Source organism: Bubalus bubalis, chromosome 18 (assembly GCF_019923935.1).
Source record: "Bubalus bubalis isolate 160015118507 breed Murrah chromosome 18, NDDB_SH_1, whole genome shotgun sequence".
In the NCBI taxonomy this organism is placed as follows: Eukaryota; Metazoa; Chordata; class Mammalia; order Artiodactyla; family Bovidae; genus Bubalus; species Bubalus bubalis.
In genome coordinates, this window is record NC_059174.1 from 50803840 (window position 1) to 50830282 (window position 26443).

General features: G+C 52.1%; 1 long non-coding RNA gene across 1 annotated transcript in view; it reads right to left on the reverse strand.

Annotated features, from left to right (window-relative positions):
• Positions 1-16904, reverse strand: part of LOC102405292 — a 39213-nt gene extending 22309 nt beyond the window's left edge. The window contains exons 1-8 of the long non-coding RNA XR_006640170.1: positions 16740-16904; positions 15474-15834; positions 14006-14284; positions 12850-13128; positions 8615-8726; positions 7398-7426; positions 7048-7079; positions 6398-6439 (exon numbers count right to left, since the gene is read on the reverse strand). This is a non-coding gene — a long non-coding RNA (carcinoembryonic antigen-related cell adhesion molecule 3). The remainder of the gene's footprint in view (positions 1-6397; positions 6440-7047; positions 7080-7397; positions 7427-8614; positions 8727-12849; positions 13129-14005; positions 14285-15473; positions 15835-16739) is intronic.
• Positions 16905-26443: the final 9539 nt, after the last annotated feature.

The following is a 26443-nucleotide window of genomic DNA, read 5'->3' on the forward strand; positions in this document are numbered from 1 at the left end:
CACTACATATCATTTATGCTGAATCATGTCCCACTCTGAATTTCCAACATCTTCATCCAAGATCTTCTCTATATACCCCACTCCAAGATTTCATCCAGGTGAGATTTGTGTTGATACCAGGCCAATTTCTCTCTGTAGAAGAGGAAGGATCCAGATGCAACATGCTCAGTCCTTGGGCAGGACTGGAGCATCTGTAAGTAGGAGGAGGGTGAGGAAACGTCCGTGTGTCCTGCCTGTTCCAGAGGGTCCATGTGGACACGAAAAGGCTGCATTTCCTTCCCCCCATGCCCCCTTAGTGTCTTCCGCATGGGGCAGGGCCAGGTGGAATTGGAAGACCAGGGGTGGTGCAGTGATTCTGAACCTCGTCTTCCGCCTTCTCTGTCTCTGTCCCCATCAGGGGACCTGGTTTCATAGTGAGAAGGAAGGTGGGGCATCTCCACAGGACCCTGATCAGAGATTCTTCAGCAAAAGGGACACAGGGATCAAGCATGCTAGCTCTGGACTCAGTGTCCCCGTCACCCTGTAGATGATTGTAGTACTAAATTATTAGGATCTAATGGCCTCTTTCGTATTCTAATTATTAGATTGTTTTACTTCTTTTTACCTTTTGATATTTGAAGTTTCAAGGTGAATCTCCATCTTCCGTAAGCCTGAGAAGGGTTGGTGCCAGGGTGGTTCAGTTGTAGTAAAGGTATTTTTTTGTAGTAGCTTCAGTTTACAGCAAAAGTGAGGGAAGGTACGGAGTTTTCCTAGATACTTGCCGCCCATGAGTGTAGGGCCTCCTCAGTGTTCAACATGCCACACCCGAGGTGTACATTTTATTAATTGATGAACCCACATGGACACATGAAAATTACGCAGCTTCCATAGCTTCCATTAGGGTTGACACTTGGTACTGTAAGTTGCCGGAGAAGGCAATGTCATCCCACTCCAGTCCTCTTGCCGGAAAATCCCATGAGTGGAGGAGCCAGTAGCCTGCAGTCCATGGGGTCACTAAGAGTCAGACGCGACTGAGCGACTTCACTTTCACTTTTCACTTTCATGCATTAGAGGAGGAAATGGCAACCCACTTCAGTGTTCTTGCCTGGAGAATCCCAAGGACGGGGGAGCCTAGTGGGCTGCCGTCTTTGGGGTCCACAGAGTCGGACACGACTGAAGCGACTTAGCAGCAGCAGCTGTAACTTGCGTGGGTTTGAACAAGTGGTCATCAGCAACATGGGCTTCCTGGTGGTGCAGTGGTAAAGAATCCTCCTCCCCGTTAGGAGACTCAGGTTTGATTTCTGCCTCAGGAAGATCTCCTGAAGAAGAAATGGAAACCACTCTGGTGTTCTTGCCTGGGAAATCACATGGATAGAGGAGCCTGGCGGGCGAGAGTCCATGGGGTCACAAAAGAGTTGCACATGGCTTAGCAACTAGAACAACGCAAGGTCAGTGACAGTCCTGCTACCCAAGTCACACAACAGGGCTAGTGAGCACAGACAGGTGGTTGTGAGTCTGCAGGGTTAGTGAGCACAGAGCAGGTGGTTGTGTGTCTGCAGGGCTAGTGAGCACAGAGCCTATGGTTTTGTGTCTGTTAAAAAAAAACTATGACATACATCGCTTGTTTATTTACCCATAGTCAAATATGGAAACCTCGTGTGTGGGGCGGCCATGATGAACCAGTGTCTATCTACAAGTTAGGCATTGTTTAGATGACTTTCCTGCTGGCTCAGTGGATACGAATCCATCTGCCAAAGCGCGGGACATGGGTTTGATCCCTGGTCAGGAGGATTTCACATGCTTCTGAGCAACTAAGGCCATACATCAGAACTGCTGAGTGTGTGCTCTAGAGCCCAAGAGCTGCAATGACTGAAGTCTGCTTGCCGAGAGCCCCTGCTCGGGAGTAGAGAAGCTGCCTCAATGAGAAGCCGGTGTATCGCAACGAAGACTAGCCCCTGCTCACCGCACTAGAGAAAACTGGTGGAAAACAATGAAGACCCAGTGCAGCCAGAAATAAAAAAATAAATAAAATATTTGCTAAGAGTAGTTCAGAATTAAATGTTATTCCCAAAGTTGTCAGGTCTTCTTTTCATCTCCTTCTTTCTCAAACATCCAGAACACCATTGACACATTGATTTTCCACAGGCTGAGGACCTGCTCTGCCACTGGGGTGACTTCACTGCAAATGTTTTCAGTCTGGAAAGCCACTAGCGAAACCCTGCCTTTCACACGACCAGCTGCTCTGCAGTGAACATCCTCACCACAAATCTGGCCCCCGTGGAGTGTGATCCAGGGGCTCATTCATTCGACACACAGGTATGCAGCTCCCTGCACCAGGCCTGGAGCTGGCCAGTGGACTCAGCAGAAGCAGGACAGGTGAATCCTTCCATGTCCGAGCTCCCAGCTCAGGGATCCTCTTAGAACTGGAGTCCTGGTCAACTTGTGTGCACACTGAGTGCCACTGTATCCCCTAAACTGCATCTGCATGGGGAGTATAGGAAAATGTTCATTTCCAACATCCTCACCCTTTACGGAAAAATTCTGTGAGGATAGCACCTGTGTCCATATGTCCATCTCTCTGCCACATCCCATCCTCCTTATCCTACCCATCCTTTTCTTCATCTTTCACTAAGTCCTGTGGCTGTGCCACTGTGGTTGGCCAGATGCCAGGACCCCTGGGATACCTTCAGTAGCTCCCTCTGCTGGTCCATTTAAACACCATGGTTCCACAGGTGGTGCACATGAGCCCGGGTGAGTCCTGCAGAGTCTGTCCCCATGGAAGATAGGAGGCCCCTGGTAACCCGGTGACCATTATACTGGGTATCTCGAGCATTTTGCATGACTGTTAGGGAGCTGGATGGGTTAGACCGCGCCTTGGGAAGTATAGTGCTGGGTTTGCGTGTCAGAGTTACCCCTGTCAATGGTACATTTATGGAGAAGAGGAAGTGTGGGGTGACTGTGGAGCCCTAGTTCCTTCTTCCCTGGGGTTCACAGGCAGACAGAGGAGCCCTCAGGTGATGAATTGTACCCTGGAGACTGGTCTTCAGGCCCCACTTGCTCTTCAGCAGGACCCTTGCTCTGTTGGAAGCATGGAGAGATGGCAAAAGCTCTCACACAGGCTTGAGCTCAGACTGGAGGAGCTGGGAGGGTAGGCCAGGTGTTCTGCTCAGCCTTGCTCCCTGGGGGAGGGGGGATCATTTGGAGAATGAGGGAACAGGAGGCTGTGCTCAGGGGGCCTCCAGGCTAGGTGATGGCTGTCTCCAAGGTCAGGTACCGAAGGTCAGGACTCAATCATGAAACGTTCCCTCCAAGTTGTAGACAAGCTGGTTATCTGACACTCAGCGGCAGGGAGATACTCTGAGAGGACAAAGTTAGTTCTCAGCCTCCTTGAGGACACCCCGGGTGCAGGATCATTCACCTGGGAGTTATCATGGCTGTAGCTACAACTAATACACACACAGGAGAAAGTGCTCCCGATTCATAAACTAGAGCAAAGCGGGTTATCCCTGAACACATTCTACTATGTTCATCTTTGTCATAGAGGAGAAATGGGCAGGATATCCAGCCATCCCTTCCCGTTGATGGGGGCTGAGCACAGCAGAGACACTGTCCATGGTGCTGATGAACACAGGCCACCTGGAGACTTGGGAGTTGTGGTCTTTGAGTCACATCTGCTTTTCATTCTGAAAAATCGGGCATTGCTAGAAAAGAAGAGGCTTCCATGGTGGCTCAGACAGTACAGAATCTTCCTGCTATGCGGGAGACCTGAGTTTGAACCTACAGAGATGGCAATGGTTATCCACTCCAGTATTCTTGCCTGGAGAATCCCATGGCAGATGTGCCTGGAGGGTTACAGTCCATGGGCTTGCAAAGAGTTGGACAGACAGAGCAAGTTTCACTTCACCAGAAAGAAGAGGTGGGGAGAGCTGCAGGGAGTGTGGACTGGCCTCGATCTCCAGGGCTCAGAGCCAGTGAGATTGCTGTGGACATCGTGGCAGGTCTTGACCCCACATCGGCATGACAAAGTCCAAGCTCCCCAGAGCAGACTGCAGTGAGGGAAGATGATGCCCACGGCCTTGAGAGGAGTGGTAGGCAGAGCACAGAACCCTAAGAGATGTCCACAACTTCAAGCCACAATCCGAGAAATGTGCCCCATGATTAAGGAAACCTACAGATGAAATTCAGATCACGTGACTGGGAGATATGGTGGGGTGACTTGGAGATTATGGTGGGTTATGTTTTGGGCTGAGTCCAATACGTTCACAATGTTCCAAGGCAGGAGAGGCAGAGCCAGAGGAGATGGGATGATGGAAGGTGAGCTTGGGGAGCTTTAAGATGTTCCACTGCTGGCTTTGAAGATGGAGGAAAGGGCCACAAACCCAGGAAAGCAGGCAGCCTCTCACAGCTTGGAAAGGCAAAGAAATGAACTGTCTGTAGAATCCAGAAAGAACAGCATCATATTGACACTGTGGTTTGTGCCCGTACATTTGTGGTCATTTGTTACAGAACAATAAGGAACACCAAAAAGTGTCACCTTGTCTCATCCAAGACTGCGCCTGGGGGGATAAGAAGTAATTTAGACCTAAATCATGATCGGAAGCTTTGCAGGTGGTTTCTCTTACCTCTCATCTCATCTCAGCACAGATGATACTTGGCCACTGGCAGAGCATGCTTGTCAACTGTGGGCTCTGTGCCCTAGGGCACACACTTGCTGTTTGTGTGCGTGGGCACGCGATCCGAGCGGAACTATATGAGAACAGACCTATCCCAGGGACCTCAGGGAGAGACTGAGACCTGCTAGCCCAGGTGTGTGGTGGGAGCTGCAGGTGAGATCCGGGTGGGAAGGCCCTTGAGACACTTTGAGGAGGAGACAGGTGAGCCCTTTGCCGTGGTAGCCAGGTTGAGTATTAGGTAGAGCCTGCACCTTTGCCCTGAGGCTCACGTGTGTGTGTGTTGGGAGCAGGCTCACGATCTGCATCGAAAAGCAAACTGGAAACCAGCAGGAAGTGGATAGAGGTCACAGGAGTTCCTGGGAGGACCTTGCTCAGAGCATGGCTTCTGGGTCCCTCTTACTTTGGTGACTCTGATTGCTCCTCTTGGTTCCCCCAGAGGGAACAATGTCCTCAGGGCTTAGGCCCTTAGGGAAACAACAGAAACCCATGGAGAGAAGGCATTCTGGATCCTAGATCTGGGGACAGACAAAAGTTCCTGTCCCATCGCTGACTCACTGGAGATTAGTTCAAGCAAACTCCGGGGGATAGTGAAGGACAGGGAAGCCTGGTGTGCTGCAGTCCATGGGGTCCCAAAGACTCAGACACAACTAGCAACTGAACAACAAAAACTCATGAGGCAGCACCAGTTGGGGCCAGCAGGGCCTGGTGAACAGGGCCAGAGGCTCAGGACACCAAGAGGCTGCAAAGGGGCCTCACCCATAAAAGTTGTCTCACCCACGACTCGTCCTTCCTGACTCGTGTTCTAGTGTGTCTCAGATGGTCCCATTCCTGTGCTCCAGAGACTCCATGCCAAGTGAGCAAGCACTGGCAGGTGTCTGGGACCCCAGGGCAGTGTGAGGACTGCCGAGTGCCCATGTGGCTGCCAAGGGTCTGGTGACCTTCCTTGCCTGTTAGCATGCCCCCTCCCTCCATTCTCACAATCTTCCCCTTCCTTTCCCCCAGGAAATAGATGGGGAGGTCAGGTAACTAGAGCTAATACTTTCCCGAGGAACCATGGACAGACCGGAGCAGAGATTCCGGTGAATTTCTTGCTGGACAAGACCCAAGGGCAGTATGTTTTGCAACCAGGGGAAGGAAAGTGCTCTTGATTCAGATCTCTCTGGTGGTCCACAGTGGGTCAGAGGCCCAGTCACTTGCCTGTTGAAACCTCCCCCACTGTGGGAATTGCAGCCTGAGTTCTGGTCCATCCAGGCTTCAGGGCAGCCTGTCAGTGTCTCCAGGAATCCAGGAGGACCCTGAGCCTGGGCCCAGGTTCCCGAATAGCCTCAGGTCTCAGAGCTGGTTCTCCACCTCAGGCTCTTCCTCATGACCTCACTCGGGTCTTGGGTCTCAGGTAAGCTCTTTCCCACAGTCCGTTAAGACGTGTCTGGAGGAACTAAGGACCCACATCTGCTTTGTGGCTGATATTACAGTAAACGTCTGTGTCCGGTGTACTAATTCCTGCAAAAGAAAACCGATGCCTTCGAGCTCATGTAACCTTCTTAGATGACTTCCCAGGGACTTCCCAGCCCCGGGTCACCCAGGGTCTGTTCGTGTCAGAGGTTTTTGATCCAGACCCACCTCCCCTTCATCCCCTTTCCATCTTTCCTGCTATTTCTTGGCCCTCCAAACACAGCCAGGTGTGCAGGGGGCACTTCCAATGCCCCTTGGGCTTATGAGACCAGAACTTGGATCCCCACACTCACCTGGTAGATGGGAGCTGGTGGCCTGGCATCAGGTAGGGAGGCCTGGGCATGGAGGAAGCGGGCATCAGAGGGAGGGAAGGAGAGTCATTTCCCTGAGCAGCCATGTCCAAGCCTGCAGCCCCGACCCCAAATCCTATCTGGACTCTGTTTCCCACCATTGTTAGCCTGGCTCCCCTGACTGATGATCCAGTGCCACTCTCTTCCTGGCTGAACTCCAAGGTTCTCTGAGGTCAAGTCAGGGGACCAGGGCAGCCTCTGGGTAAGTGGTGGTCATGTCCCTGAAGTGCATCCAGCTCCCAGCTTGGTGGGACTTGCCATGTTCTAACTACTCTTATGAGCTTCCCTGGTGGCTCAGAAGGCAAAGAATCTGCCTGCAAGCAGGAGACCGAGGCTCGATCCCTGGGTCAGGGACATCCCCTGGAGAAGGCAATGGTAACCCACTCCAGTATTCTTGCCTGGAGAAATCCATGGACAGAGGAGTCTGGCAGGCTACAGTCCATGGGGCCACAAAGACTGGACATGACTAAGGGACTTTCAACTACCCTCGAGTGAAGGGTGTCTCACAGTACTTCAGGGTTGGACAGTCCCCCTGCCCTGAGCCTGTGAAGCGGGGACGCTGGGGAGAAGAGACAAGGAAGGAATGTACTTACCTGGGAGACAGAGCTGCCAGAGGGACCACGTCCTGGAGGAGACAGGAGTTACCACTGAGCATGTGAGGAAGCTTAGCCCATTCTCCTAGGAGAGGTTGGACGTCCACCTTCCAGAGAACCATGGGAGAAAGATCCCCACCAAGGGAGAGAACCTCTGGCAATTTCAGGCCTCAGTAAGGGCGATGGAGCCTCCCAGGATGATAACCCATAGGAAAAGCAGACTAGCCAATCGGGTCCCCTGTGCTGAAGCCCCAGAGAAAGGGCCAGAGACCCTGGGGGTGGCAGGCAGGAACAGATATGGCAGGGCCTGACCGGGGTTCCCTGCTGTCCTGGGCTGAACAGACACTCACCTGAGGTGGACGCTGGGGGCCAGTTCCCTCTGTTGTGCAGGCAGCCGGGGTTAGGAAAGAAAAACAAAACAGGCATATTTGTGAGGAGTGCAGATGGAGGTCAAGGCTTTGTTATCAGAACACGGGACAGGAGGATCCCCATGTCCAAGCAGGGGCTGGACACCGCCTTTCTCCACCAAAGCTGCTTAGGAGGGGAGGGACCAGTAAGGACAAGGAGGAAAGTTCTTAAGAAGCCGTATCTGCCCTGAGTCCAGAGGGGCAGGACCATAGGCTAATAGGGTTCCGGAGAAAGTGGCCACTGAAGAGACCAAGGCTCTGGTTAAGGCATCCATCCATCCAAAGCTTTGTCTGAGTGGATTCATCAGGCTTATGGAGAGCAGGGCCAGTGCATGGGGAGGAAAGCGGTCACCAGTGACTCTGGGATCTCACTGAATGCAGTGTCGCTGCTGTGGCCACCCGCCCTCACCCAGCAGCTGCTCAAATGTGACAGTGGCCTTGTCCTCTGTCTCCATCTACCTGGACGTTAAGTGTAAAGACATGCCACCACCTGCGGACCTGGCATGATGTTCTGTCTCATGCATCAGGGGTGTTGTTAATGTATCTGCCACGTGGGGGCATTTGACCCCACCTGGCCTGTCCAAACTTCCACTCTCTGGCCAAGTGTGGACTTGGCAAGGACGACCCTCAGATCCTGGCCCTGTGACTGCCCCTCATCAGAGTAGCTGGATTTAAATATACAGGAAGAGATACCTTTTTCTGAGTACTTACTACCCGCCAGCCTACATACAGAGAACGAGGACTAGCAGGGGTCTTAATTGTGTTAACTGATAGATGGGCCTTTCCTGGTGGTTCATAGGTAAAGAATCCACCTGCCAACGCAGGGGACACAGTTTCGATACCTGGGCAGGAAGATTCCCTGGGGATGGAAATGGCAACCCACTCCAGTATTCTTGCCTGGGAAATTCCACGGACAGATGAGTCCATGGAGTGGCAAAAGAGATGGACACAACTTCACGACTAAATAACAAAATAAATGAGGACGGTGTTAAGGAAGCTGCCAGAAGTCAATACCTGGTGAGGCAGGAACTGAAGGACGAGAGAGTATCCGTGGGGAAGTGGGGGGTCCTGGAGATCCAGGCGGAAATTGGAGGATGGGGTGTTTCTCTAGGACTGGGGTCAACCTGGGGGCGGGGCAGCATCTGGGAATGCCACTGTACCTGTGAAGGAAAATGAAACACCCCAGGACAGCCAGCGGCGTCAGGACGAGCAGGACCCCAATCACGATGCCAGTAATGGCCCCCACATCGAGGGCTCGAGCGTTTTCTTGCCCTGAAAGCAGAAGAGAGAGAGAGGGGAAATGGGGTCCAAGTTCACTGGAGGGAATACCAGGAGGAGTCTCACAGGGAGAGGGCCTGGTTAGGAGGAAGGAGATGCTCTGAGGCCTGTGTGCTTGCGTGTCTTGTCATCACAGTGTCCTCCTGACTCTCCCACTGCACGAGGCTGCATCATTTCCCTCTTCATCAGATTTGAAACCTTGGACTTGCCAACTCTCCATTCTCTCACTGTAGCCATTTCCATGTCCTGTTCATTTTCCTTTGAAGGACTCTTTTCTTCTCACATTATGCCCCCTCCCTCTGATTTTTTGTTTCCATCACCACTGTCAGTCTTAGAGGGTAGTTCCTCTCCAGTCCACCCAACATTGATTAGTAGTAATAATATTAATGAACTGTTTCCAGGTACTCCTGTGCGACTGGCACAGTGGGAAATCCTTTACACCCATTTTTTCTGATCTTTCCATCCCCATGAGGGAGGGGTTGTCATCCCCGCTGTGCATTCACAGATTTGAGACACACAGTTCTTCAATAAAGGAATGGAGGCCACAGAGCTAGGACCAGGTGAAAGAGAAATGTAACCCAGTTGTTTGACTCTACAGCCAAAACCCACAGCGCTGAAAACCAAAATCTCCCCTGTGAACGTTTCTTGCCTGCCGACTCTGTGTGGGTAAGAATTTTACCTACAGGGAGAATTTTAATCTCATTCCCTTCCTAGTGACCAACCTCACAGCAGCCCTACGATCCATCTCTTCTTCTCCAGTTTTACAGACGGGGAAACGGAGGCACAAGATCCAGTGCCTTGCCTGCAGTCAAACAATTCTCACAAACAATAACCGAACTATGACAAAATTAGCTAAGTTTTGCATAATTATGCAGATGCATAACCTGCATCCCTTAGTCTCCTGCGTTAGCACTGGCAGGCAGGTTCTTTACCACTAGCTACATGAGAAGCCCCTTGAGAGGGAAGAGAGTCCATCAAACTTGAGGAGAAGTCCAGTTCCTTGGCTGATGCCATCTGACAGTTCCATGGGATGAGCCTTCCTTCTCAGGGTCCATAACTACCCTCCTCTCTTTGTGGTTCTCTGCTCCTAATGTGCTTGTCTGAGATTGACCCAGTAGCTACATAATCAGTGTCCATGTCTAAAGCACTGGAGTCCACAGTGTGAGGGGATGGCTGTTTCCACATTGGGCAGGTGTGAGGAGAACCTGCTTCTCAAGAAAGATGTGTTCTTCCTCGTTGTTAAATTATTTAAACAGGGTTGAAGAAACTCTGGAGCTGAAGTATAAGAAGTGAAAACACTAACTTAGAAGGGCGATTCCTCAGCACATCTGAGCAGGTAGAAGAAAGCATCCATGAACATGAAGATAGCAAAAAAGAAGTTATTCAGACTGGGCAATAGAAAGGGAAAAAAAAATGGCGAATAGTGACTCCAAGCAAAGTATTATGCAGAACTCCATCAGGTGGACAAACATAAGCAGTATGGCAGTTCCTGAAGGAGAATAGAGAGGAAAAGCAATGAAAAAAAAATATATAAATTAATGGTTTAAAACTTCCGAAACTAGATGAAATCACATAGAGATGGTTAATGAACTCCAAAAAGGGGTAACTCAAGATACAGACATTGTGACACAATAGAGTCAAATTGTTGAGAGCCCAAGGGAAAGAGGAAGTGAAAAGCGCAGCGAGAGAGGAGTGACTCAGCATGTGCAGCAGATCTTCAACACTGTGAAAATCGAATTCCACATCAGAAGGCATTGGGATGACTGACTGAAGTCCTAAAAGCAAGACTGTCAACCGGCGAAGCAATGTACACAGAAACTCTCCTTCAGTGAAGCTCAGATTAGGACTTTCCCAGATAAACAACAGTCGAGGGAGCTCATTCCCTGGAGACACGGCATATATGAAGTGTGAAAGGAAGCCTTTAAGATGACTGAACAAACATTACACAGCAACTCAGAGCCATAAGTACCTAGAGAAAAGTGGTCAAACAGACACAAGAAGTAGCTATCTTATCTAAGCCGGTTTTATTGTCTTTTATGTAATCGCTTGTTTTTGTTTTTTATTTCAAAGGTATTACATGAGGCAATATTTATAAATCTATATAAGGGGCATATATTGTACAAGGATGGCTGAAATATAGGACAGTAAGTGTGTAATATGGAGGCGATGGAGATGCACAGGAGCACCCTGTTTGTAATATACATCATAGAATCTAGTTGGTATTTCAACTCGATAGTTATATGTTTAAGACATAACTGTCATCTTCAAGTTAGGCACTAAGAAAAGAACTGAAATACATTGGAAAGGGGAAGAACACAATCAAAATGACACATGCGAAAGGAAATCACCTAAATGCCAAAGAGGAAATAATAGAGGAATTAATGAATAAAGCATGTAAGACATATAACAAATAGCTAGATGGCAGAAGTTCTTTCTTATCGGGAAGTATTTGAATGATAGATAGCCTCAACCTTGAAATTAAAGGCAGAGGTTGACAGAATGGATAAAAATTATGACCCATCTCTATACTCTCTTCAAGAGATTCACTTTAGATACAAAGACATAGAAGGTTGAAATAAGGCTGGAAAAAGATATTCTATGCAAATAGCAATAAAAAGAGGATTGAGGTGGCTGTATGAGTGTCTGATAGAATAATCTCTAAATTAAAAAAGCCTGCAAGAGACACTGCCATTGCTGCTGCTAAATCGCTTCAGTCGTGTCCGACTCTGTGTGACCCCATAGACGGCAGCCCACCAGGCTTACCCATCCCTGGGATTCTCCAGGCAAGAACACTGGAGTGGGTTGCCATTTCCTTCTCCAATGCAGAAAGTGAAAAGTGAAAAGTGAAAGCGAAGTCGCTCAGTCATGTCCGACCCTCAGCGACCCCATGGACTGCAGCCGTCCAGGCTCCTCCATCCATGGGATTTTCCAGGCAAGAGTACTGGAGTGGGGTGCCATTGCCTTCTCCGGCAAGAGACATTAGGACCTTGCATATCAAGAAAAGTTTCCATCCATCAAGGAAATAGAACAATTATAAGCATTACACACCCAACACCACCAGAATTGTGAATCAAAAGTGGACAGCGTCGAGGGGAGAAATAGCTCGGTCATAACAGTGACACTATAACACCCCACCTTCATAATGGACACAGCATCAGAGAGATTTCAGTGAGAACTAGAGACCGTGAGACCTAACCGACCAACAGACAACACACAGTCATAGGAGTTTATGTTGCACAAAGTGCAGTCCGCAAGGCCCCCAGCTCTCACCACACATGACCACCGCCCATCCTGTGAAGAAACGGTGTGACTTCCACTGTAGAGACGATGGTGCAACTAAGAAAGACAAGTGGAGGGACCTGGAGTTGAGTGTGGCGGCAAGCCTGCAATCACAACAGTGCGAACTGACATCCTGACACTTACTGCCTCAACACGTCTGCTGTGCTTTCCACCTTCATCGGAGCACGTATTCACAAAGGTCTATAAAGTGCATAATAAACACCACTGTACACATAAGAAAAAGGAGATTTAGGTTTTATGACTCACCGGGGCTTCCCAGGAGGCACTAGTGGTAAAGATGCCACCTGCCAATCAGGAGGCGTAAGAGACACGGATTCAGTCCCTGGGTGGGGAAGATCCCCTGGAGGAGGTCACGGCAACCCCTGCAGTGGAAGGTGGAGTCTTAACCCCTGGACTGCCCAGGAAGTCCCAGGTACTGATTTTAGTGCTGCTTCCAGCGGTCTTGGCAACAAGGCTTCACAGCAGAGGGCCAGGAGAAATCAGGGGATGAGGAGGGGAGAGACACCACACGTTCCAATTGCTTCAAGTGAAGGAAATGAGATGATAGGCTCATTTTGGTGGAGATAATAAAAGAAGCTTATCCAGATTAAATGGGCTTCGCTGGAGACTTAGACGGGAAGAGTGCCTGCAGTGCAGCAGACATGGGTTCGATCCTTGGGTCAGGACGATCCCCTGGAGTAGCGAATGGCAGCCCACTCCAGGATTCTTGCCTGGGAAATCCCATGGACAGAGTAGCCTAGTGAGCTCAAGTCCGTGGTGTCACAAAGAGTCGGACACCACTGAACGACTAAGACAGGAGGCGACGGTGGTCACTCACAGGTCACACTCAGCCTGAGGGGGCCACTCTTGCTGGCGTTGCCCCTGTTGGAGACCTCACACTGATAACCCCCGGCATCCTCTCTGCTGATGGGGTCTATGGTGAGGGTGCTGTTGTCTGAGGACAGTGTCATCCTGTCTGCGAGGAGGAGACTCTGGCCTTTGAAGAGCCAGCGTATGGAGACCCCAGTCTCATCTGTGAGGCAGGTCAGGACCACGGGGCCCTCATGTTCTGGGACTGTGGTGTTGCTGGCTTGGAGGGAGGGCCGTGCCACTGGGTCTGTGGAGAGACAGAGGGGTGACTGCTGAGAGTGGGTCAGGGGCCTGGGCCTTGCTCCCTCCTCAGTCTCGGGGCCCAAGACCTCTGTAAAGGTGACTGTGAGGAAGGCCCTGGGTCTTTGTTCAGGTGGCAACGGGAAAGAGTGATTCCACACCTCATCTGACCCCCAGATCACACCAGAGAGACCCTTGCCTGGTTGCTGGGACAAAAGTCTAGTACTAGACTGCTCTGTTGCTATCAGTCCTGGGAACCTTGATCTTCTGACTGTGGGGCCAGCCAGGCCAGTCAGGGAATGTGGGATCTGAGAGTACATGTTGTGACTGGGGATAGAGAGCCTGGGTGTATTGCCGGGGCCTCACACTGACACGCCGGAAGCGCTGTGTGGCTGGGTTAGAGGCTGTGTGGCAGGAGAGGTTGAGGTTCCCTCTGGATGGTCAGAGGAGTCTGAGGGGTAGTGGTGGGGTGCCCAGACCGTTTGGAGCAAAGAGCAGAAAGGCCACACATGGTGCAATCAGAGGGAAGGCAAGTTCCTGGTCTGTACTGGGGCTCCTGCGTCCTTCTGAGCTGTTCACATGCTTGTCTGAAAAATTTGCAATCATTACCCTTCATGCTCACTCTTTGTGAGTCTGACGTTAATTTGTTTCTCCCATCATATTCTGGTGATCCTCAGCCACCCACACAGAGCAGCCCATCCCCTCCCTGACTTTATTCAAGGTGGACCTGCCTGGGCTTGCCTGGGACAGGAAGTCATGGGCAGTCTGGGTTCCAGGGCTGATGGCCCATGTACTCGGACCTGAGAGGGATGGGTGTGGATTGGCCTCTGGCAGCGTGCATTTGGGTGGGCAGCTCAGGCCACATAGGAGCAGAGGTTACTCACAGAGGACATCCAGGGTGAATGGGTCACTGCGGCTGATGCCCACTGGGTTCCGGGCTTCACACACATAGGGTCCTTTCTCTTTCCTTGTGACACTGAACACAGTGAGAGTCCTCTTGTCCTCGGACAGTTCCAGCCTGGTGCTCTTGGGGAGGCTCTGATTGCTGATCCACCACGTGTAGGAGGTGTTCTGGGTCTCAGGTCCACATGTTAACACCACAGTGTCCTTGTGCTCCCAGGGGTTGGAGTTGTTGCTGGTGATGACGGGTGTGGGTAGCACCGCTGTGCAGATAACAGAGAGGACATTGCCCTGAGTTTCCCTGGTGGCTCAGACAGTAAAGAATCTGCCTGCCAGTGCAGGAGACCTGGGTTCAATCTCTGGGTCAGAAAGATCCTCTGGAGAAGGGAATTGCCACCCAGTCAATATTCTTGCTGGAGAATTCCATGCACAGAGGAGCCTGGTGGGCTACAGTCCATGGAATAGGAAAGAGTAGGACATGACTGAACGACTAACACTCTCACTTTCTCATACTTTTGGCTCCTCTAAAAGCATCTTTCAGCAAAATTGGCATCCTTTGCCTCTCAGCCAGACTAAAGAATAAGGCAGGCTTGTGTGTGGCAGGACAAATGCATGGGGACCTGAGCTCAGAGAGTGTGAGGCCACCTGCTCTAGGTCTGGGAGAAGCACAGGCCTCCTTGGGGGTTGATTGTGCAGCAGCGTTTAGTGGTGGACAGAACAGGGTGGATTCAGAGACCGCCTGGCATCTCTCCTGCTTTTCATAAACCAGCCTCAGGAGAGAGCTCCCTGGGCTGCACCCTGGGGTCGAGGAGCTGCCAGGAGTGTCTTCCTTCCTCTGTTCCTCTCTGGGGGTGCTGAGATTTCTCTGGTGTCTCCAAGTGCCCGAGGGCATTTGGTTGATTCCTGGGGACCTTGTACCTGTGTGCTGTCCATGCCGAGTCTCAGGAGTAGGACCAGACTGTGCCCCTGCGCGGATGTGGCTCTTGGGGCTGAGCCCTGGCTGGTGACCAGCTTGGAGCCTCCGGATTTGGCACAGGCTTCCCAGGGTCACTGGAGGCAGGAGCCCTGGGACAGGGTCTGGGAGGGGCTTCCTGGGGCTGAGCTTCTCTGTGAGGATCCCTGGGGCCCTCAGGCCAGGGTCTTCCCTGAGTCCTGCAGGGTCTTCCTCAGGGTCATGGTCACGGGGAGGGGCCCAGGGGGCTGGACTGAGAGTGCTCTCCCTCTGCTGAGTCCCTCATCAGACAGTCCTTCTCTCCCTGGTCCTTCATCAGGGCCTGGCTTCCTGGAAAGCATTTCTGACCTTTGGAGTTTGTCTCCACAGTGTGTGCCCTGCGCTGAATGTTCAAACCCGGACACGGGACACAATGTAGAGGGGATGGAGGCGCCATCCGGGTCTGTCAGAACAGAATTCACCCCCCCCCAACACCGGGAGGTCAAGGAGGAAGCACTCACGGAGTACATGGAGGTGTCCAGTTTGTCTTTCTGTCTCTAAATCATCCTTTGTAACGAGCAGGGTGTAGGAACTTCTGTCTTTCTGGGTGACGCTCTGGATCAGCAGGGTTCCGTTGGGGTAAAGTGTCTCCCGTCCGCTGTGTGCAGGCCCTTTGGTAGTGAAATTAGTGGCTACCCTAAATGATGCAATTAGCTGGGTGTTCTCTACCCTTTCTCCTCTGTGCCAGGCATAGCCTAGAGGATTCTCTGTCACGTTGTGGGCAAGGAGAAGAACATCCGACCCTTCTGCAGCAAGGGGGGGGCACCGTTTCAATAGTGAGCTGGGCAGTGGTGGGCGGGGTCCAGAAAGTTAACAGTAAGACTAGGAGGGAAGAGAGAGAAACCAGTTACTATTGTGACCTGTGTGGGGGATGGGAAAATGGTGCCCTGGGTCCTGAGCAGGTCTCTTCATCCCTCAGCCTTAGTGTGTGAGTGTATGTGTGGTGTGTGTGCATGTATGTGTGTGTGTGGTTCAAGGTCAGCAGCATGACCCCCATCACTTCAGCCCCTCTGGGTTCGTTTTTTCCTCTGCTTCCCCGGCTGTCCGCTGGCTCCCTTCCTCACTGCCCTCACACACCTGCTCACACTCAGGGCCTCCTGGGAGATGCCCCTCGCCCCGACCAGCTGCTGTAAAGACCCTCGGTGCTCACTTGCTGACCTTCCCCGCTCCCTTTCCTGCGTGACGCCTGCAGCACCTGCCAGCACGCTCTCCATCTCTCTGCTCGTCTGTCTTGCTCCCCACAGAGCGCGGGCTCCGTGAGGGCAGGGGCTTGTCTGATCCCGGTTATAGCCCAGGGCCTGGACCAGGTTCTAGATATTAATTCCTGGAGGTGAAGGACAGAGAGGTCCCAGGAATTCCACAGCCTGGCGTTTGCCGGCTTCTAAGGGTGCGGGTACGGACAGTGTTCGCTGTCCTGGTTATGTGCTTTTCTGTAGTGACACCCAGACATAAATAATTGCTATTGTCATTAGTTTTCAACAATTCCTGCTCAGTAAAGAATAACTCATAAAACCTACAGCAGTTGAGGTCTTCCCGCCCCTCACCAGCTCTAGTTCATGGAGAGTCTCCTGTGGCTGAGGCCCGCGCCCTCCCCTGCTCCGCTGTCCTCTGTCCTCAGGTCTGAACAGAAGCCCTCTGTCCCCTCTCAGAACCCTGTCTCCCCCAGACACCAGCCAGTCTCTTCTTCTCCAGTCTCTGCCCACTCCCTGAAAATTGTCCCCTCTCACCTGCCAGGACGAGCCTGTTCCAGGGGACATGCCTCGTGCTTGCAGGGCCTGCCGGCGGCTCCATGGCGCCTGCTGTCTGCTGTGTCCCTCTCTCTGTGAGGAGAGCTTCTGGTCCAGAAACGCTCAGAAGCACTGCAGTCTGCTGTGTGAGCTCCGCTGTCCTTCCCCCTGTGTGCTGGGCCTCCTCCGGGGGCAGGAGCACTTCGCTGGGTCACGTGGCCAGGGCGGGGTCTCTGTCCAGGCCCCGCCCTCTGCCTCCCCTCCCCTCCTTCCCTCACTGGTGGCCCCCCTCCCCCTTCCCGCTCTGTATTTCTATTCCCTGAACTCTACTGAGTCCCCTGCCTTCTAGAGCAGTGATTCTCCACCTACACACACACACACACACACACACATCTACACACGCACACCACACACACACATACCTACACATACAGCTACACACAGACATCTACATACACACACATCTATACCCACACATGCACACACACACACACCCTTGTCTGGAAAAGCACAACCTTGGGGTGTCCGGGCCCGAGGTCCCCACTGCTCTGGATCAGATGCACACTCAGCCTCCCCGACAGCCCTCTGTCATCCCCTTCTGGCTTTTCCCTTCAGAGGAGGAGCCTGGGGGTGACGGGTGCATGAGGAACACTTGTCACAGGGACGTCATCCCCACGGTGCGTGGGAATCACCTGTGGAGCTTCATGAAGACTGCAAATCCCCAGGTGACACCTTAGAAATGCTGTTTCAGCAGCCGCCAGGTCACACGCTCGCCCAGCCTGGCTGAGACCCCAGAACACCGGGTTAGGCTGCCCCACCCACCCCAGTGTTGGCCTCTGCTGTGTTTTGGTCTGGGGTCTCTCAGCACAACGCACACATCCAGCGGTTTCCAAATGTTGGTGGTAATTGTTCCCGTGACACAGAAACCCAGCTGGATGCCCAGGGGCTTCCTGTTGTTCTCAAATATCTGAGAAGACTGCATTTACTCCCCCCTCAAGGTCACACTGACTCTGGAGGAGAGAAAGGAGTCAGATGAGCGATGACTGGAGAGGGGACCTGACCTCCATGTTCCAGTGTCACCAGCCTGGCGTCTGTTTTCAGGGACAGACACCCAGAACCGGGTGTCAGGTGGAGCTGCAGTTCTCAGGTGAGAAGGGAAAGGCTTCCTGTGTGTCCTGGGAGGAGAGGAACCTGGTGCTGATGGGTGGGCAGACTGTGGGCTCCCTGGTCCTCGGGTCAAGTTCCGGAAGACTCTCCGTCTCCGTGTCTGTTGCCTGAGCCTTGGTTCAGAAACTGTCTGGGTTCTCCTTGCCATTACAGGGCCTCCTCTGTCACCCTGGCTGATCTTTCTGTGGTCACTGTGATCTTTCCCACGGGTGGTTGCAGGCAGGGATGAGAGCTGGCATGGGTGCCCATAGGCCCCTAGAAGGTTGGGCAGCATAGTGTGGGCACATATGAGGGCTCTGAGGGTCTGTAGAGGAGGGATCCCTGGGGTCTAACGCCTGATGATCCGAGGTGGAGTTGATGTAATAATATTAGATATAAGTGCACAGTAATTGTAACGCGCTTGAATTATCGCCAAATCATCTCCACCACTCCGCAATTGTCTTCCATGAAACCGGTCCCTGGTGCCCTTAAGGTTGGAGACCGCTGTTTAGAAGGAGGGATGGAAATCAGGCTCCTTCTCCACTTCCTTAGGCAAAACAAAGTTCACCTGTTAATTTCCTGTTTGGCCCAATGTTGCCCCCTGGAGGTCATGAGCAGACCCGGGGACGATGTAACAGGCTGCTGCTGCTGCTGCTGTTGCTGCTAAGTGGCTTCAGTCGTGTCCGACTCTGTGCGACCCAGAGTCGGCAGCCCACCAGGCTCTCCCGTCCCTGGGATTCTCCAGGCAAGAACGCTGGAGTGGGTTGCCATTTCCTTCTCCAATGCGTAAAAGTGAAAATTGAAAGTGAAGTCGCTCAGTCGTGTCCGACTCTAGCGACCCCATGGACTGCAGCCTTCCTGGCTCCACGTCCATGGGATTTTCCAGGCAAGAGTACTGGAGTGGGCTGCTGGGGATGCAAACGCCAAAGGGTGTGAGTTGGCTCTGCGCCCTGGGCAGAGGTGGGCGCTGACCTCCTGACTAGAGGCTATCAGCCAGGGTTCAGGTCACTGTGGTCCCCAGGCTTCCTGACCTCATCCCAGTGCAGGGTGAGCCCAGGGGGACAGTGGACATTGTTCAGGGGCAGGAGAAGCATCCATCCAGGTGGACGTGTGCTCAGGAGGAGCTCTCAGTCCCTGAGGCTTCAAAGGAAGGGCCGGCGGGGGGTCTCGGGGCTTTGGGGAGAGGATGGCGGCCTGTGGGCTGGACTCCAGAAGGCCCTGTCCTTCTCCACCTCACAGCACTGGGCCTGCACCCTAGTTCTCTGTGTCCCCATCAGTGGTCTGCTCTCAGCCTCCCCACAGTGCCAGGACCTGGGCAGCTCCACCTGGACACTCTGTCAGGGGAGCCCCTGGACTCCTCTGTCAGTGGAGGGAAGACCCCCGTGGGACCCCAGTCCCCCTGAGATGGAGCAACTGCAGAAGCTGTGTTCCTCTATTCCGGAAGTTCCCCTCCTTTCCCAGGATGCCTTAGGGGTAGGGGCTGAGATGTCTCCAGGGACCACACCCAGGTGTCCCCACAGATCAGGGACCTTGGGATGAGGAGCTGCTCCGCAATTCCTGTGAGTTCACGCTGGGGCTTCCCCCTCCCTTGTGGTCACTCCCTTGGGATGGAGGATCGCGAGTCTGAGCCATGTCAGGTCTCCGAGAGAAGGGGAAGGACTCAAGCTGCCAGCCCAGGCGCTCCAGGGAGACTAGAAGATTCTCCTGAGTAGAGATGGGAGAGAGGGTGTGATTATCTGGGAATGAGCAGAGGTCTGACTCCTCACAGTTAAGAGGCCCCTGTTCTCCCTGCCGACTCCAAGAGGAATCAAGTCCCGTCCTGGGGCAGCTGTGGGCACTGGCAAGTCTCCTCCCACTCTGATGCCAGAGCCGCTGTGTCCACAAGGAATAGTCTCTGACCCCTCGGTGTCACACTGGGTGGGGGGTGTGAGTTCTGGCTTCTGTTATGCAGATTCCCTTATCTATTTAAAGAGTATTTATTGAGCATGTGTGACCTGTCAGCCCTGGGTTGTGTCCTGGTGTCCAGAGAATAGGATAGACTTGGACTTCGAGCTCACACAGCTGACCTTGTGACGGGGAGACAGACATTCAGAGAAAATCCTGGAAATAAGGAGCTAATTATGATGGAGGGATAGACTGAAAGGGAAGGGTCTGGTGGAAAGGAAAGGGTCCGGAGTGTGTCATGGAATCTCAGCTGGACTGGGTGTCATGGAAGGCACCCCTGCGAAAGTGATTTTTGACTGAGATGAGAAGGGTGAGCAGACCCTCAGCAGAGAAGGATGGGGCTCAGAGGGCAGAGCTACCTGAGGGGAGTCTGGCCTTCAGGTGGGCCTGGCTGGGAGGAGGAGCTGCCAGAGTCCTGTGTGGGGAACTGGGAGAGTGGGGAGGACTGTGGACGGAGTAGTTTGGTGAGGGTCAGAGGCTGCTGGGCGGTGGGAGCTGCTAAGTGGGAAGGAGGTGGGCAGCCCTGTGGAGGCTCCAGACTATGGAGGAGCTCTGCCGCCCTCCGGCGGCCATAGAGGGGAGTGTCGAAGGGAAAGTTCTGTTCAGTTCAGTTCAGTTCAGTCCCTCAGTCGTGTCTGACTCTTATGCCACCCCATGAATCGCGCAGCACGACAGGACTCCCTGTCCATCAGCAACTCCCGGAGTTCACTCAGACTGACGGCCATCGAGTCGGTGATGCCATCCAGCCATCTCATCCTCTGTCGTCCCCTTGTCCTCCTGCCCCCAATCCCTCCCAGCATCAGAGTCTTTGCCAATGAGTCAACTCTTCGCATGAGGTGGCCAAAGGACTGGAGTTTCAGCTTTAGCATCAGTCCTTCCAATGAACACCCAGGACTGATATCCTTTAGAATGGACTGGTTGGATCTCCTTGCAGTCCAAGGGACTCTCAAAGGTCTTCTCCAACACCACAGTTCAAAAGCATCAATTCTTTGGCACTCACCTTTCTTCACAGTCCAACTCTCACATCCATACATGACCACTGGGAAAACCATAGCCTTGACTAGATGGACCTTAGTTGGCAAAGTAATGTCTCTGCTTTTGAATATGCTATCTAGGTTGGTCATAACTTTCCTTCCAAGGAGTAGGCATCTTTTAATTTCATGGCTGCAGTCACCATCTGCAATGATTTTGGAGCCCCCCAAAATAAAGTCGGACACTGTTTCCACTGTTTCCCCATCTATTTCCCATGAAGTGATGGGACCAGATGCCATGATCTTTGTTTTCTGAATGTTGAGCTTTAAGCCAACTTTTCCACTCTCCTCTTTCACTTTCATCAAGAGGCTTTTTAGTTCCTCTTCTTTTTCAAAGAGGAACTTCGAGAAAAGATCCTCTTCACTTTTCTCAAAGGGAAAGTACTCGAGGTTTCCTCCTAAGACAACTCAAGTATTTGTCAAGTGTTTACATATCATTTTACAAATCCCAGGGACAGAGGTGCTGGCAGGCTACAGACATGAGGTCGCAAAGGATCGCATACGACCAAGCGACTAACCCTTTCAACACTACATATCATTTATGCTGAATCATGTCCCACTCTGAATTTCCAACATCTCTCATCCAAGATCTTCTCTTATATACCCCACTTCAAGATTTTATCCAGGTGAGATTTGTGTTGATACCAGGCCAATTTCTCTCTGTAGAAGAGGAAGGATCCAGATGCAACATGCTCAGTCCTCGGGCAGGACTGGAGCATCTGTAAGTAGGAGGAGGGTGAGGAAACGTCCGTGTGTCCTGCTTGTTCCAGAGGGTCCATGTGGACACGAAAAGGCTGCATTTCCTTTCCCCCCATGCCCCCTTAGTGTCTTCCGCATGGGGCAGGGCCAGGTGGAATTGGAAGACCAGGGGTGGTGCAGTGATTCTGAACCTTGTCTTCCCGCCTTCTCTGTCTCTGTCCCCATCAGGGGACCTGGTCTTCATAGTGAGAAGGAAGGTGGGGCGTCTCCACAGGACCCTGATCAGAGATTCTTTCAGCAAAAGGGACACAGGGATCAAGCATGCTAGCTCTGGACTCAGTGTCCCCGTCACCCTGTAGATGATTGTAGTAACTAAATTATTAGGATCTAATGGCCTCTTTCGTATTCTAATTTATTAGATTGTTTTTACTTCTTTTTACCTTTTGATATTTGAAGTTTCAAAGGTGAATCTCCATCTTCCGTAAGTCTGAGAAGGGTTGGTGCCAGGGTGGTTCAGTTGTAGTAAAGGTTATTTTTTTGTAGTAGCTTCAGTTTTACAGCAAAAGTGAGGGAAGGTACGGAGTTTTCCTAGATACTTGCCGCCCATGAGTGTAGGGCCTCCTCAGTGTTCAACATGCCACACCCGAGGTGTACATTTTATTAATTGATGAACCCACATGGACACATGAAAATTACGCAGCTTCCATAGCTTCCATTAGGGTTGACACTTGGTACTGTAAGTTGCTGGAGAAGGCAATGTCATCCCACTCCAGTCCTCTTGCCGGAAAATCCCATGAGTGGAGGAGCCAGTAGCCTGCAGTCCATGGGGTCACTAAGAGTCAGACGCGACTTCACTTTCACTTTCACTTTTCACTTTCATGCATTAGAGGAGGAAATGGCAACCCACTTCAGTGTTCTTGCCTGGAGAATCCCAAGGACGGGGGAGCCTAGTGGGCTGCCGTCTTTGGGGTCCCACAGAGTCGGACACGACTGAAGCGACTTAGCAGCAGCAGCTGTAACTTGCGTGGGTTTGAACAAGTGGTCATCAGCAACATGGGCTTCCCTGGTGGTGCAGTGGTAAAGAATCCTCCTCCCCGTTTAGGAGACTCAGGTTTGATTTCTGCCTCAGGAAGATCTCCTGAAGAAGAAATGGCAAACCACTCTGGTGTTCTTGCCTGGGAAATCACATGGATAGAGGAGCCTGGCGGGCTAGAGTCCATGGGGTCACAAAAGAGTTGCACATGACTTAGCAACTAGAACAATGCAAGGTCAGTGACAGTCCTGCTGCCCAAGTCACACCAGCAGGGCTAGTGAGCACAGACAGGTGGTTGTGAGTCTGCAGGGTTAGTGAGCACAGAGCAGGTGGTTGTGTGTCTGCAGGGCTAGTGAGCACAGACAGGTGGTTGTGAGTCTGCAGGGTTAGTGAGCACAGAGCAGGTGGTTGTGTGTCTGCAGGGCTAGTGAGCACAGAGCCTATGGTTTTGTGTCTGTAAATTAAAAAACTATGACATACATCGCTTGTTTATTTACCCATAGTCAAATATGGAAACCTCGTGTGTGGGGCGGCCATGATGAACCAGTGTCTATCTACAAGTTAGGCATTGTTTAGATGACTTTCCTGCTGGCTCAGTGGATACGAATCCATCTGCCAAAGCGCGGGACATGGGTTTGATCCCTGGTCAGGAGGATTTCACATGCTTCTGAGCAACTAAGGCCATACATCAGAACTGCTGAGTGTGTGCTCTAGAGCCCAAGAGCTGCAACGACTGAAGTCTGCTTGCCGAGAGCCCCTGCTCGGGAGTAGAGAAGCTGCCTCAATGAGAAGCCGGTGTATCGCAACGAAGACTAGCCCCTGCTCACCGCACTAGAGAAAACTGGTGGAAAACAATGAAGACCCAGTGCAGCCAGAAATAAAAAAATAAATAAAATATTTGCTAAGAGTAGTTCAGAATTAAATGTTATTCCCAAAGTTGTCAGGTCTTCTTTTCATCTCCTTCTTTCGCAAACATCCAGAACACCATTGACACATTGATTTTCCACAGGCTGAGGACCTGCTCTGCCACTGGGGTGACTTCACTGCAAATTTGTTTTCAGTCTGGAACAGCCACTAGCGAACACCCTGCCTTTCACACCGACCATCTGCTCTGCAGTGAACATCCTCACCACAAATCTCGGCCCCCGTGGAGTGTGATCCAGGGGCTCATTCATTCGACACACAGGTATGCAGCTCCCTGCACCAGGCCTGGAGCTGGCCAGTGGACTCAGCAGAAGCAGGACAGGTGAATCCTTCCATGTCCGAGCTCCCAGCTCAGGGATCCTCTTAGAACTGGAGTCCTGGTCAACTTGTGTGCACACTGAGTGCCACTGTATCCCCTAAACTGCATCTGCATGGGGAGTATAGGAAAATGTTCATTTCCAACATCCTCACCCTTTACGGAAAAATTCTGTGAGGAGATAGCACCTGTGTCCATATGTCCATCTCTCTGCCACATCCCATCCCTCCTTTATCCCCTACCCATCCTTTTCTTCATCTTTTCACTAAGTCCTGTGGCTGTGCCACTGTGGTTGGCCAGATGCCAGGACCCCTGGGATACCTTCAGTAGCTCCCTCTGCTGGTCCATTTAAACACCATGGTTCCACAGGTGGTGCACATGAGCCCGGGTGAGTCCTGCAGAGTCTGTCCCCATGGAAGATAGAGAGGCCCCTGGTAACCCGGTGACCATTATACTGGGTATCTCGAGCATTTTGCATGACTGTTAGGGATGCTGGATGGGTTAGACCCACGCCCTTGGGAAGTATAGTGCTGGGTTTGCGTGTCAGAGTTACCCCTGTCAATGGTACATTTATGGAGAAGAGGAAGTGTGGGGTGACTGTGGAGCCCTAGTTCCTTCTCTTCCCTGGGGTTCACAGGCAGACGGAGGAGCCCTCAGGTGATGAATTGTACCCTGGAGACTGGTCTTCAGGCCCCACTTGCTCTTCAGCAGGACCCTTGCTCTGTTGGAAGCATGGAGAGATGGCAAAAGCTCTCACACAGGCTTGAAGCTCAGACTGGAGGAGCTGGGAGGGTAGGCCAGGTGTTCTGCTCAGCCTTGCTCCCTGGGGGAGGGGGGATCATTTGGAGTATGAGGGAACAGGAGGCTGTGCTCAGGGGGCCTCCAGGCTAGGTGATGGCTGTCTCCAAGGTCAGGTACCGAAGGTCGGGACTCAATCATGAAACGTTCCCTCCAAGTTGTAGACAAGCTGGTTATCTGACACTCAGCGGCAGGGAGATACTCTGAGAGGACAAAGTTAGTTCTCAGCCTCCTTGAGGACACTCTCTGGGTGCAGGATCATTCACCTGGGAGTTATCATGGCTGTAGCTACAACTAATACACACACAGGAGAAAGTGCTCCCGATTCATAAACTAGAGCAAAGCGGGTTATCCCTGAACACATTCTACTATGTTCATCTTTGTCATAGAGGAGAAATGGGCAGGATATCCAGCCGTCCCTTCCCGTTGATGGGGGCTGAGCACAGCAGAGACACTGTCCATGGTGCTGATGAACACAGGCCACCTGGAGACTTGGGAGTTGTGGTCTTTGAGTCACATCTGCTTTTCATTCTGAAAAATCGGGCATTGCTAGAAAAGAAGAGGCTTCCATGGTGGCTCAGACAGTACAGAATCTTCCTGCTATGCGGGAGACCTGAGTTTGATGAACCTACAGAGATGGCAATGGTTATCCACTCCAGTATTCTTGCCTGGAGAATCCCATGGCAGATGTGCCTGGAGGGTTACAGTCCATGGGCTTGCAAAGAGTTGGACAGACAGAGCAAGTTTCACTTCACCAGAAAGAAGAGGTGGGGAGAGCTGCAGGGAGTGTGGACTGGCCTCGATCTCCAGGGCTCAGAGCCAGTGAGATTGCTGTGGACATCGTGGCAGGTCTTGACCCCACATCGGCATGACAAAGTCCAAGCTCCCCAGAGCAGACTGCAGTGAGGGAAGATGATGCCCACGGCCTTGAGAGGAGTGGTAGGCAGAGCACAGAACCCTAAGAGATGTCCACAACTTCAAGCCACAATCCGAGAAATGTGCCCCATGATTAAGGAAACCTACAGATGAAATTCAGATCACGTGACTGGGAGATATGGTGGGGTGACTTGGAGATTATGGTGGGCTATGTTTTGGGCTGAGTCCAATACGTTCACAATGTTCCAAGGCAGGAGAGGCAGAGCCAGAGGAGATGGGATGATGGAAGGTGAACTTGGGGAGCTTTAAGATGTTCCACTGCTGGCTTTGAAGATGGAGGAAAGGGCCACAAACCCAGGAAAGCAGGCGGCCTCTCACAGCTTGGAAAGGCAAAGAAATGAACTGTCTGTAGAATCCAGAAAGAACAGCATCATATTGACACTGTGGTTTGTGCCCGTACATTTGTGGTCATTTGTTACAGAACAATAAGGAACACCAAAAAGTGTCACCTTGTCTCATCCAAGACTGCGCCTGGGGGGATAAGAAGTAATTTAGACCTAAATCATGATCGGAAGCTTTGCAGGTGGTTTCTCTTACCTCTCATCTCATCTCAGCACAGATGATACTTGGCCACTGGCAGAGCATGCTTGTCAACTGTGGGCTCTGTGTCCTAGGGCACACACTTGCTGTGTTTGTGTGAGCATGGGCATGCGATCCGAGCGGAACTATATGAGAACAGACCTATCCCAGGGACCTCAGGGAGAGACTGAGACCTGCTAGCCCAGGTGTGTGGCGGGAGCTGCAGGTGAGATCCGGGTGGGAAGGCCCTTGAGACACTTTGAGGAGGAGACAGGTGAGCCCTTTGCCGTGGTAGCCAGGTTGAGTATTAGGTAGAGCCTGCACCTTTGCCCTGAGGCTCACGTGTGTGTGTGTTGGG